Here is an 11,615-nt window from a genome sequence, read left to right on the forward strand (position 1 = left end):
ATGGCTTTCTCTTTTAACCAGAGTGGTGAATTCATCAATTTTCTAACAATAAACCAATCTTGCATTCCACAACTAAACCCAATTTGGTCTGTATGTATTAAGTTTTAAAAACATATTTGTTTTCTTAACATCTTGTTTAGGTATTGGATCTATGTTAATATGTGAAATTTGCTTGTAATATCCCTTTTTTATACTGTTCCTATATACAGTATCCTGTATACAGTATCAAACATCATAAAATACATTGAAGAGTATTCCCACTGTTTTCTGGAAAATTGGATACCATTGGATTGATAAGTTCTTTAAAAGTTTGCTGAACTTGCCATAAAAGCCTGGGCCTGCTGCATTTGTGAGAAATTTGGATTACATTAATAGTCATAGATCTAATTTGGTATTCTGGTTCTTTCTGAGTCAGTTTTGGTAAGTTAAATTTCTTTCTGTGAATTACTCCATTTTGTATAAGTTTTGAAAATTTATCGGTTTGTTGTTCATAATGTTTTATTATCTTTTTAGATCTTTAAAGCATCTGTGGTTATGCCTTCGTATTCATCCCTAATAAGGTTTCTTTATATCTTCTTTCTTTTCTCTTGATTAATCTTGCAAGAGGTTGTCAAGTTAACTAGACTTTCCTAAGAATTAAATTTTGGCTTTGTTGATATTTATTGTATGTTTTCTGTTTTTCTTTATTTTTGCCCACTTTCTGCTTTCTTAAATTTAACTTTCTTGCCTTTTATCTGACTTCTGAAGCTGGATGTTTTGTGCATTTTCAACCTCTTCTTTTCTAATATAAGCACCTAAAACTAAAAACACTTCTGTTAGTAACATTTCAGTTCAATATGTGTATTTTCAGTATATTTTCATTTTGACTCTCTTCTAATTTCTATTTTTTTTTTTACTCATAAGTTATTGGAAAGCATGACTTAAATTTCCAAATGATTTTTTAAAAATCTAATTTTCTTTTTGTTATTGATTTTTAACCTAATTTTATTGTTGTGAAAGAATTTGCCTGTATGATATGAATCCTTTGAAATGTGTTGAGACTTGTTTCATGGTGTAGCATGTGGCCTATTCAAAAATATGCTGGGTGTTTGAAAATGAATATATATTCTTCAATTGTTGGGTAATATATAAATCCAAACTTGTTAATTGGGCTGTTAAAATGTCCTGTCTTTTTATTTTTCATTGTTTTTGTTTGCTTGATTTAACTATAATTGGTAAGGTTGCATTAAAATATTCTACAAAGATGGTTGATTTGTAAACTTGTCCTTAAAATTTAGTTAATACTTTTTCTACTCTAAAGTTAACCATATTTTTAGGATTTATTATTAAGTATGTAAACGTTTAGAACTATTACAGCTTGTTCTTGTGGACTGAAGGTTTTGTTGATATAGAGTGACCATGTTATCTTTCGGAATACTTTTTTCTTAAAGGTTTTTGTTGTTGTTCAGTGGTAATATAGCCTAGCCACCCTATCTTTCTGTTGGCTAGTATTTTCCTGGTATATTTCCCAACCTTTTACTTTCACGTCCTTGTGCTTTAAGCATGTCTTTTTTTTTTTTTTTTTTTTTTTTTTGAGATGTAGTCTTGCTCTGTCACCCAGGCTGGAGTACAATGGCATGATCTGGTCTCCTCTTCCTCCCAGGTTCAAGCAATTCTCTTGCCTCAGCCTCCCGCGTAGCTGGGATTACAGGCGCCAGCCACCACTCCCAGCTAATTTTTGTATTTTTAGTAGAGGTGGGGTTTCATCATGTTGGTCAGGCTGATCTCAAACTTCCGACCTCAGGTGATCTGCCTGTCTCAGCCTCCCAAAGTGCTGGGATTACAGGCATGAGCCACTGCTCCTGGCCGAGTATGTCTATCTCTCTCTTTTTTTTTTTTTTTAAATTTAATTTCAATCGTTTTTGGGGAACAGATAGATGGCTTTGGTTACATGGATAAATTCTTTAGTGGTGGTTTCTAAGATTTTGGTGCACCCGTCACCTGAGCAGTGTACGCTGTAGCCAATATGTAGTCTTTTACCTCTTATGCCCCCACTACCCTGCCCCCTGAATTCCCAAAGTCCATTACATCATTCTTATGCCTTTGAATCCTCATAGCTTAGCTCCTGCTTATAAGTGAGAACATTCCATGTTTGGTTTTCCATTCTTGAGTTACTCCACTTAGAATAATGTTCACCTGTATCAAGGTTGCTGTGAATGCCATGATTTCATTTCACTTTATGGTCTGAGTAGTATTCCATGGTGTGTATACACCACATGTTCTTTATTTACTCATTGCTTGATGGGCATTTAGGTTGGTTCCATATTTTTGCAGTTGTGAATTGTGCTGCTATAAACATGCATGTGCATGTATCTTTTTCATATAATGACTTCTTTTCTTTTGGGTAGATGTCCAGAAGTGGGATTGCTAGATTGAATGCTAGCTCTACTTTTAGTTTCTTAAGGAATTTTCATACTGTTGTCCATAGTGGTTGTACTAGCTTACATTACCACCAGCAGTGTAAAACTATTCCCTTTTCACCACATCCATGCCGACATCTATAATTTTTTGACTTTTAAATTATGGCCATTCTTGTATTGTGGTTTTAATTTGCAATCCCCTGTGGTTTAATTTGCATATTTTCATATGTTCGTTGGCTGTTTGTATATCTTCTTTTGAGAATTTTCTATTTATGTCCTTTACCTACTTTTTGATGGGGTTATTTGTTTTTATCTTGCTGATTTGTTTGAGTTCCTTGTAGATTCTGGATATTAGTCCTTTTTTGGACATACAGTTTGCGAGTATTTTCTCTCCCACTCCATGGGTTGTCTGTTTACACTGCTGATTATTTTTTTTGCTGTGCCGAAGCTTTTAGTTTAATCAGGTTCCATTTATTTATTTTTGTTGCATTTGCTTTTGGGTTCTGGGTCATGAATTCTTTGCCTAAGTCAATGTCTAGAAGACTTTTTCTGATGTTATCTTCTAATAGAATTTTTGTGGTTTCAGGTATTAGATTTGAGTCTTTCATCCATCTTGAGTTGATTCTTATGTAAGGTGAGAGATGAGTTAAGAATTTCTCTTATGAACAGCTAATAGCTATGCTTATATTTTTTACTCAGGCTATCAAACTTCAGATGTGTTTGGATTTATTTCTGCTATTTTGTGTTTTCAAATATGCCATAGGCTCCACTTTTCTTTCTTCATGTCTTGCCTTCTTTTTGATTGATTTTTCTCACTCTATTATTTTTCACTGTACTAGTTGGAAAGTAATAAATTATACTTTTAGTCTTAGTTACCCAGGATGTTTAGCATGCCTACTTAATAAATCAATTACTGTTTTTACCCTTCTCGCAGATAGTACAAGCAATCTGACCACCCTATTTCTACTCAAGTGTTATTTTAATTCTTCCTATATTTTTGATTCTACAAATTAGATACTTCATTCTTTTTGTTTTATATGTTCAATGTTTGTTTTAGATGTCATTAAATGTTAACAATGTTCTTTGCCTGGCATTACTTATGTGTCTTATCTTTACTCTAGAATTTTCTTTTTTCCTACTGATATTCTTCTATAGTGTTTTGATTAATTGCCTTTAATAAGGACTTGATTGTAAAATTTCTTGTTTCTTTTTTTGGTTTGTCTAAACGATGTTTCTATTTGGCTTCGCTCTAAATATAATCTACACAGGCTATACAATTTTAGATTGGCAGTCATTTTTTTTTTCTTAGTACTTTGAAGACACTAGTCCACTGTCTTTCAGTTTCCATTATATCCTGTCTTTGTAATAATTGTTCTTTTTAAAGTACATAGGTCTTTTCTTTCTCTGATTCCTTCTAAGATCCCCTTTCCATTCCTATTCTGTAGTTTTACTGTAATGGTCTAGATGCAGATTTCTTTATATTTATCCTGCTTAGAATTCATTTTAATTTCTGGATCCGAGTCTTGTCCATCAAAGCTGAAAATTTTCAGCTGTTTTGTCTCCAATTATTGTTTTCCCCAGCTCCCCATTCTTTTATGATTTTGTAGAGCTTTTATTGTGTGTTAGGTGCTCTCGAGCACCTATTCCTTGTCTTTTCTCTCTACAATCTAGTTGTCTTTCTGTGTTACATCTTGGTATAATTTTAGCTTTAAAATTATATATGAATCCTACTTTCAGATGCGTCTAATCTTCTATTTAATCAATTTCTTGTGTTTTAAAACTTCAATTACTATCTTTTTTTTATCTCTGTTAGTTCTATTTAGTGTTTTTTCAAAACTGCTTGGATATTTTTTTTGTCTTTTTTCCCCTCTTACTCATAATGTCAATGCCCCCTTTTATTTCTTTAAACATATAATGAAACATTTGCAAACCATAACATCTTTCTTTAACCATATAGATTTTCAAAATACACCTACTGAAGTCTATGTAGGTCTGATTCTACTGTCTGTTATTCCGGCTGACTCTTGCTTATGGTGCCTTGTTTTCTCATGTTCTTAAGGATATTCAAATGTGAGGTTCAGTTTAATGGAAATTTATCTATGGAAATTCTTTGCAACCTGGCTGAAGTAGCATTCTTCAAGACAGAAATTTTCTTCTGTCAGGAATCTGGGGGTCATTACCAACCTGCGACCTTTTATTTATTTTTAGAGATGCAACTCACTCTGTTGCCCAGATTGGAGTGCAGTGGTAGGATCATAGCTCACTACAGCCTCAAACTCCTGGACTCCAGTGATCCTCCTGCCTCAGTCTCCTGAGTAGCTGTGACTACAGGTGTGCACCGCCACACTTGGCTAATTAAAAAAAAATGTAGAAACTGGGTCTTGCTATATTGCCCAGGCTGGTCTCAAACTCCTGGGCTCAATCATCCTTCCACCTTGGCGTTCCACAATGGTGTGATTGCAGGTGTGAGCTACTGCACCCTGCCCCATGACTCTTTCTTTCTTTCTTTTTTTTTTTTTTTTTTTTTTGAGACAGAGTCTCTGTCACCCAGGCTTGAGTGCAGAGGCGTGATCTCGGCTCACTGCAAGCTCCACCTCCCAGGTTCATGCCATTCTCCTGCCTCAGCCTCTCGAGTAGCTGGGACTACAGGTGCCCACCACCACGCACAGCTAATTTTTTTGTATTTTTAGTAGAGTTGGGGTTTCACCATGTTAGCCAGGATCGTCTCGATCTCCTGACCTCGTGATCCACCCGCCTCGGCCTCCCAAAGTGGTGGGATTACAGATGTGAGCCACCACGCCCGGCTGACTCTTTCAAGAGAAATTCTTGGTTTGAGGATTCTTTGAACCACCCTTTTTAATGAAATGGTCTCCTATCAGTAACCTCCTTAGTAAGGTCCTGTGTTTTATCTGTTTTTTATCACACTTCTTGTGACTGTCCAAATGAAAGCTCATGGTCATTAAAGAGCACAAGATGCTCTAAGGGCAGCAGTATCAATGAATGTTCTAGGTGGCTACTAATTTCCTTCTGATGTTTTCAGGGATATCCCCACTTCTGGTTTTACCCTATCTCAAACAAAGCCTCTTAATTCCTTCTCATCTTCTAGACCTTTTATCTTTGGAATTCTCTCACTATTGATCAAGTCCTCAAGATCATTGTGGAGGTATTCATTCAGCATGATGTTTTAAGCCCTGGAAAGGTATCCTTTGTTGCTCCTGACTGTATCACGATCTTAGTTATTTTTCATTTCTTACATATTTTACATACAAACTTTCCCTCCCTCCCTCTTTCCCTCCCTTCCTTCCTTCCTTCCTTCCTTCTTTCCTTCCTTCCTTTCTTCCTCTCACTCTTTTCCCCTTCCTTCCTTCCTTCCTTCCTTTCTTTCTTTCTTTCTTTCTTTCTTTCTTTCTTTCTTTCTTTCTTTCTTTCTTTCTTTCTTTCTTTCTTTCTTTCTTTCTTTCTTTCTTTTCTTTTCTTTTCTTTTTCTTTCTTTCTCCCTTTCTATCTTTCTCTCTTTCCTTTCATTTTTTGACAGGGTCTTTCTCTCTTTCTCTCCTTCCTTTCATTTTTTGACAGGGTCTTGCTTTATCACCCAGGCTGGAGTATAGTGGCATGATCATAGCTTAGAATTCTTAGAATTCTTTTTTATCTATGCTCTTTCCCTTGATGACCTTGTCTAAACACTTAAGTCCAAACCCATTAATGCGCTGATTATTCTCCATCTACATCTTCAACCCAGGCCTATGCTGAGCTCCTTACCTGACTTTTCCACTTGGATGTCGAACAGCTCACACAGTGTCTGGTCTTTGCCTCCTGCCTCAAATTGATTTCTTCTTCAATTTTCCTCCTTTTAGCTAACAGCAACTGCATTCTTCTAGTTCTTCTAATTCAGAGTCATCTAGGACTCCTTTTTTCCCCCACCCCACATTTAATCCATAAATAAATCTCACTAGTTTTAACTTCATACTAAGTCCAGAATCGGACCATTTCTTTTCCCCTCCATGGCAACCAGTCTTATCCACGCTAATATCAAGTCTCGCCTGATTTACTGCAACTGTCCTAAATGCTCCACCTCTCTCTGCTGTTGACCCCTTTAGTCTATTTCCACTGCAGAGGCTGTGGTGGTGCTATTAGGATGTCATTCAGATAATGTCATCCTTCTGCCTACAGCCCTCCAGAGTAAAAGCCAAAGTCTTTGTAATGGTCTTAAGATCCTACAGTCTGGTTCCCATCACTTTCTGACTTCACACTTCCTTTCGCTGTCTCCCCTGTATTCTTTGTGCTCCACTGGTCTCCTTGCCCTTCCTTGAGCACACAACGCATGCATCCCCTTCAAGGCCTTTGCATTTAATGTCCACTCCACCAGAAGCACTTTCCCCAGATCTCTGCAGATCTCATTTCCTCATCACCTTCAGATGTTTGCTCAAATGTCACCATCTTCATGAGCTCTGATCAGACCACTGCATTTAAGATTATTACCTCTCCCTCCACATTCCCTATTCCCCTCCTTACTTTGTCGCTCTACATAGCACTTATCTTCGAACATATTTCATTTTGTTCAGTATTTGGTGCTCTTATTAGCTTCCTCAGGTAGGGCTTGTTCTTCTCTTGTTCACTGATGGATTCTCAGAACCTAAAACAGTGCTTGGCACATACCAAGCATTCAATACATAGCTATTGAGTGGATGAATGAATAAGTGGAATAATTAGCCTGCTGACAAAAATGGAAAAATTGAGAACAAGGAACAGAAAGTGATCGTTAAAGGTCTCAAATATTGCTTTCTTTTCATGGAAGAGGGGAAGAATGAAAAAGAAGAAAATCATGGGTGATTTTGAAAAGTCCCTAAAAATGAAGTTATTTGTTTTAAAAAAAGTTATCAGGTGCTCCCTATTGATCAAGTCCTCAAGATCACTGTGGAGGTGTCCATTCATCATGATGCTTTAAGCCCTAGAAAGGTATCCTTTGTTCCTCCTGACTATATCATGATCTTAGTCATTTTTCATTTCTTCTTTGTTTTACATACAAACTTTCTGTTTCTTTCTTTTTTCTTTTCTTTTCTTTTTTATGAGACAGGGTCTTGCTCTAATCACCCAGGCTGGAGTATAGTGGCATGATCATAGCTCACTGCAGCCTTGACTTCCTAAACTCAAATGATCCTCGTGCCTCAGCTTCCTAAAGTGTTGAGATTACAGGTATGAGCCCCCATGCCTGGCTCAAATGTTCTATGTTTGCTTTGTTTTCATTTGTGGTGCTCAGATCAAAATCATTTCGTGTTAACAAAGATCTGATCATTATAAGAAAAATGTAATTACTGTGAGATGTCTACATGCTTACTTCAATTTTATAGAGCCTCTTTCTTAAGAAACCCTGAGAGTGACTACCAGCAATGATCTACCCTGGCTCGTCAGGATATTCAGATTTTTTAAAACATTCCTTGTCATGTGACAATTATGGATTATTTTTATGTTTTCCTGTTAGCACAGCGTAGCATAAATATCATTTTAACTCTCCACAAACTTGAGTTCACAAATTCATGACTTTAAAAACTAGAAAAGTTACTCCATTTCATTTCTAACTTAAGCCCTTATTCCACTGGTGACAGGCACTAAAACTTAGTCAATGAGGGATAACTTCTCCCTGGGACTGTATCTGAGACATAGGGGAGAGCTTCATGCTGTCAGTGAATTGGAGGGGAGGGGCATCTGGTCTTCTGTCTTCACTGTCTATTCATCCAGTGTTCCTTGAGCCATTTATGGTCACACCATTGTCTCTGGTTGTGGTCCACATACTCCAAGTACAACTCATTTTGATCTTGAGGCCCCTCCTGGTTCCTTGGTTTTCTCAGCCTTTTTGCTCCCTCATGGGAAGTGGGAGGGTGTAAGACTGTGTGCTGCTTTCCCACTGCTCTCTGGGGGAGAGACTCAGGGACCTGCCTCAGACCTCCTGCCATTTCACTTCTTTAGTCGCCACCTCATGCTGGCTAAGGTGACTTCTCCTTGAAGTTTCTCAATGTCCCAGGCTTCCTTGAAGAATTCCAGTCTCCCCTGACCTCAGATCCCTATCTGGAATTTCTACCAGTTCCCCTCCCTCCAGAGCCCGTCTTGGCTGTGGACATAGGGCAGGGTCTGGTGAACTGTCTTGCAGGCCTGCATCATCATCTGACTTGACTGTTTTCCTTTCCTAATTGTCTACCCTAGCCAATGGAGTTGCAATTTAGTTTTCAGCGATACTCTTTCCAATCTATTGTTTATGTCATAAACTTTATGTGTATCAATAGGCTCAGTCTATTGAAACCCAAAAGCCCAGTTCTTAAAATCACATCTTTGGTGTGCATGCCTGTCATTTGTGTAGGAGTCTCCCAGGTCAATTTGGAAACTCAAACCTGAGTATGATTGGGTTCTTTCTCTTTATATTTTGATAATCCCAACAATCCAGGAGGTAGTGGGTGTTCTGATTTGATGAATGTTCAGGAGTCTAAGTAGAGAAGCTCAAAGCCAATTGGTGAAAAGGAAGTATGGGAAAGAAGTCCTCCCCAAATCACAGTGACTTAAAAATAATTATCCATAAGACTCCAAACATCTGTATTGAAAAAGTTCTCACAAAAACATTTTGCATGTTCACTCTACTCTCTATGGGGCAATTTGTTTCTTCAGCTGCTGTCTCTCTTTGCATGATCTGAAAATAATATTGATTTATGATTATTATTTGTTGTTTACTTTTTCCAGTTTGTGAAATAACCACAGAAAGGTTTTTCCTTTTCATCTGGGATTTTTTTTTAATATGAAAGGGGGTATGAAGATTATCTCAATCTTTGTCAAGAAAAATGTAGAAGTATCCTAAGGAGATAAAAACCATAATAGGCAATCAACTGTGTATTAAAACAATTGACTAAGATTAAAAAAAAAACTTTGAGTCCCCCCAAAGCAGAAAAAATGTGATACAGAGGTAAGAATATACTTCTATTGCTATTTGTTTTGGAGCAGATGACTTGATTTTCTGCTTACTGGTCATGAAACCACTAAATATGTAACTTCCTAGGCTGAAGGAAAAGAAGACTAAGTGCCCTTGTTGTATTGTGCTCTGGATCTCTGATGACAGCCAAGAGAGTCACTGTGAAAGAAAGAGTCACGCTTAACTCCTTGTGGTTCTATTAAGCTGTCTGTTGGCTCAGAACGCCAGACTTGCCTAAGAACATATGAGTTCTGGGGAAAGTCATGGCTAATCAGCTCTCAATAATCCTCTGGAAGCTCAAAAACCCTCTTCACTCTGGATTCTCTTTAGCATCCCACTTTCCAGATTTGCTGCCCGAGAAGAATAGACAGAAAGCATCATACCATATGGGTTTCTGAGAGTAAAGGGCAGGGTGGAGGCGGGGGATACATAATAGAAAGCTGTTCATTCCATCTTTCATGTATGTCCTTGCTCCGGAGATTTTTAAGTCAACCCCATTTCTTGTTAAGTCAAACCCATTTCTCCTTCGATGGGATGGATTTGAATCTTTCCCCAATACTATTGTATGAGAAACGAACCATCAACATAGAAACAATTCTCAAAAGTCAGTGATTTAGCAGTAAAAGGTGCCATATTTAACTTTATTTTATTTTTTATTTAAATAATGGTTAGATGCCACGAAGTAGGTGGCAATGCCTTAACTAAATGCTTGTTGTCAGGCCCGAGGGCCTCTTCCATCCTTGTCAAGGGGAATGCCAACCTGCTCTCCTTCCGTACAACACTGAAGTCAATTTTAAATTTTTCTTTAGAGAAATCAGTTCTTTGGGATCCTCCAATCACTACCCTTTGTTCACGCCCAAAGCCTCTTGTATTCTGATAGTATGAATAAGACCAGACATATTTTCCTCATTACAAAAAAAAAAAAACAAAAAAACTCTGGGACAAGCATTGCTTTGGTTTAAATACTTTCAGAAACTGTACAAATACTGGAGGAACAATTGATAGTAACAGTGAAAGCAAATAAAACTTGGTTTAAATATAGTTATCCGCTTCTTCCCCTCTTTCTTTCTCTAATAATAGAGCATTTATTAGATGAAACAAAGTAGGATCTGGTGTTTCCAGGGTGGGTAACATACACAAGTTGAATCTCCAGTTTCAATGTATAAATGTGTGGAGGGTCTCACTGTAATCTTTGTGAAGGCCTCAGCAGCTCAAGATAAGCGTTTACATTTCAGAATCCGTGAAAGCAAACTTAAAAATAAGAAAAAGATGCCAAAGTAAATGCAAATGCAAGCGGCCTCTAGCTTCTCATTTAGAAGTTATATATTTGGTATTATAAGAAGACCAAAAAAGACACCTGAAGGGGGCTTATCCTCCATACAGAGACATGTTTATGACCCCACCAGAGTTGCTCCATCCCAGATGTCTGCAGTGTGGTCCGGACATCTGTTTTTAATAGTTTCCAGGCGTGCCAGTGAGAACATTATCACAAATGGGTTGAATATGATTTGCACAAGGAGTGGAGGTTGTGGGGGAAACAGACAGCTAATAGAGGTTCATTAGTTTGGATAGTTCTTAATTTTCATGAACAACTCTGGGAGTGTGATGCTGAGCTCTATACAATTCAAATGCATGGTGCTTTTTGTTAAAAGGGGTATCTTGTAAAAACTTTCCATTCTATATTTGTGACACAGAGAACACCTATTTTAAAATTCTTTTGTTTCTTGACAAAGCAAGATTACCAGCTGTGGGGTAGATAGGTAGAAAAGGGCAATATCCCTCTCATGTCATTTACCCATGTGCATGTCAGCTGACCCTCTGACTACCACTGCCAGAACCTGAAAACAGCCCCTTCTTCAGGTCAAAAGGTGAACAGATCCAGAGGGGTACATAGGAGGGAAATAGCATTGAGAGGGGCTCTGCTGACTGTGCAGGCTGACTATGCTTAGCTCTATTCCAGGCATGGCCAAGGCACGTGACCTTTTAGGACACCCCACAGACTCTGCTATTGGTCATTTTCTTAGTGGGCAAGAAAACACCAGGGCCAGTAGAACCAGAGTCTACTGAATGCCAACCTTGATTTTTTGTTTGTTTGTTTGTTTTTGAACTCAAACTTAATTCTAGGTTAGAAGCAAATTCTAGTGGAAGCAAATCCATTAGAAAGGGGAGGGAGTCGAGAATTGTTTTGGAATAGCACTGTGCATTATCCATTCACCTGTGTTCTTCCTATCATTCTTCTCATCTGTGTTTACAGTAAAGATTTT

The 11,615-nt window shown here is 37.6% G+C and overlaps 1 non-coding gene across 1 annotated transcript; it reads right to left on the minus strand.

The window, feature by feature from the left end:
- Positions 1–10,007: 10,007 nt before the first annotated feature.
- On the minus strand, positions 10,008–10,133 carry LOC112427666 (U6atac minor spliceosomal RNA). The gene has a single exon (XR_003019364.1). It is a non-coding gene; the product is annotated as a U6atac minor spliceosomal RNA (small nuclear RNA).
- Positions 10,134–11,615: the final 1,482 nt, after the last annotated feature.

This window comes from Macaca nemestrina, chromosome 5 (assembly GCF_043159975.1).
Source record: "Macaca nemestrina isolate mMacNem1 chromosome 5, mMacNem.hap1, whole genome shotgun sequence".
NCBI lineage: Eukaryota > Metazoa > Chordata > Mammalia > Primates > Cercopithecidae > Macaca > Macaca nemestrina.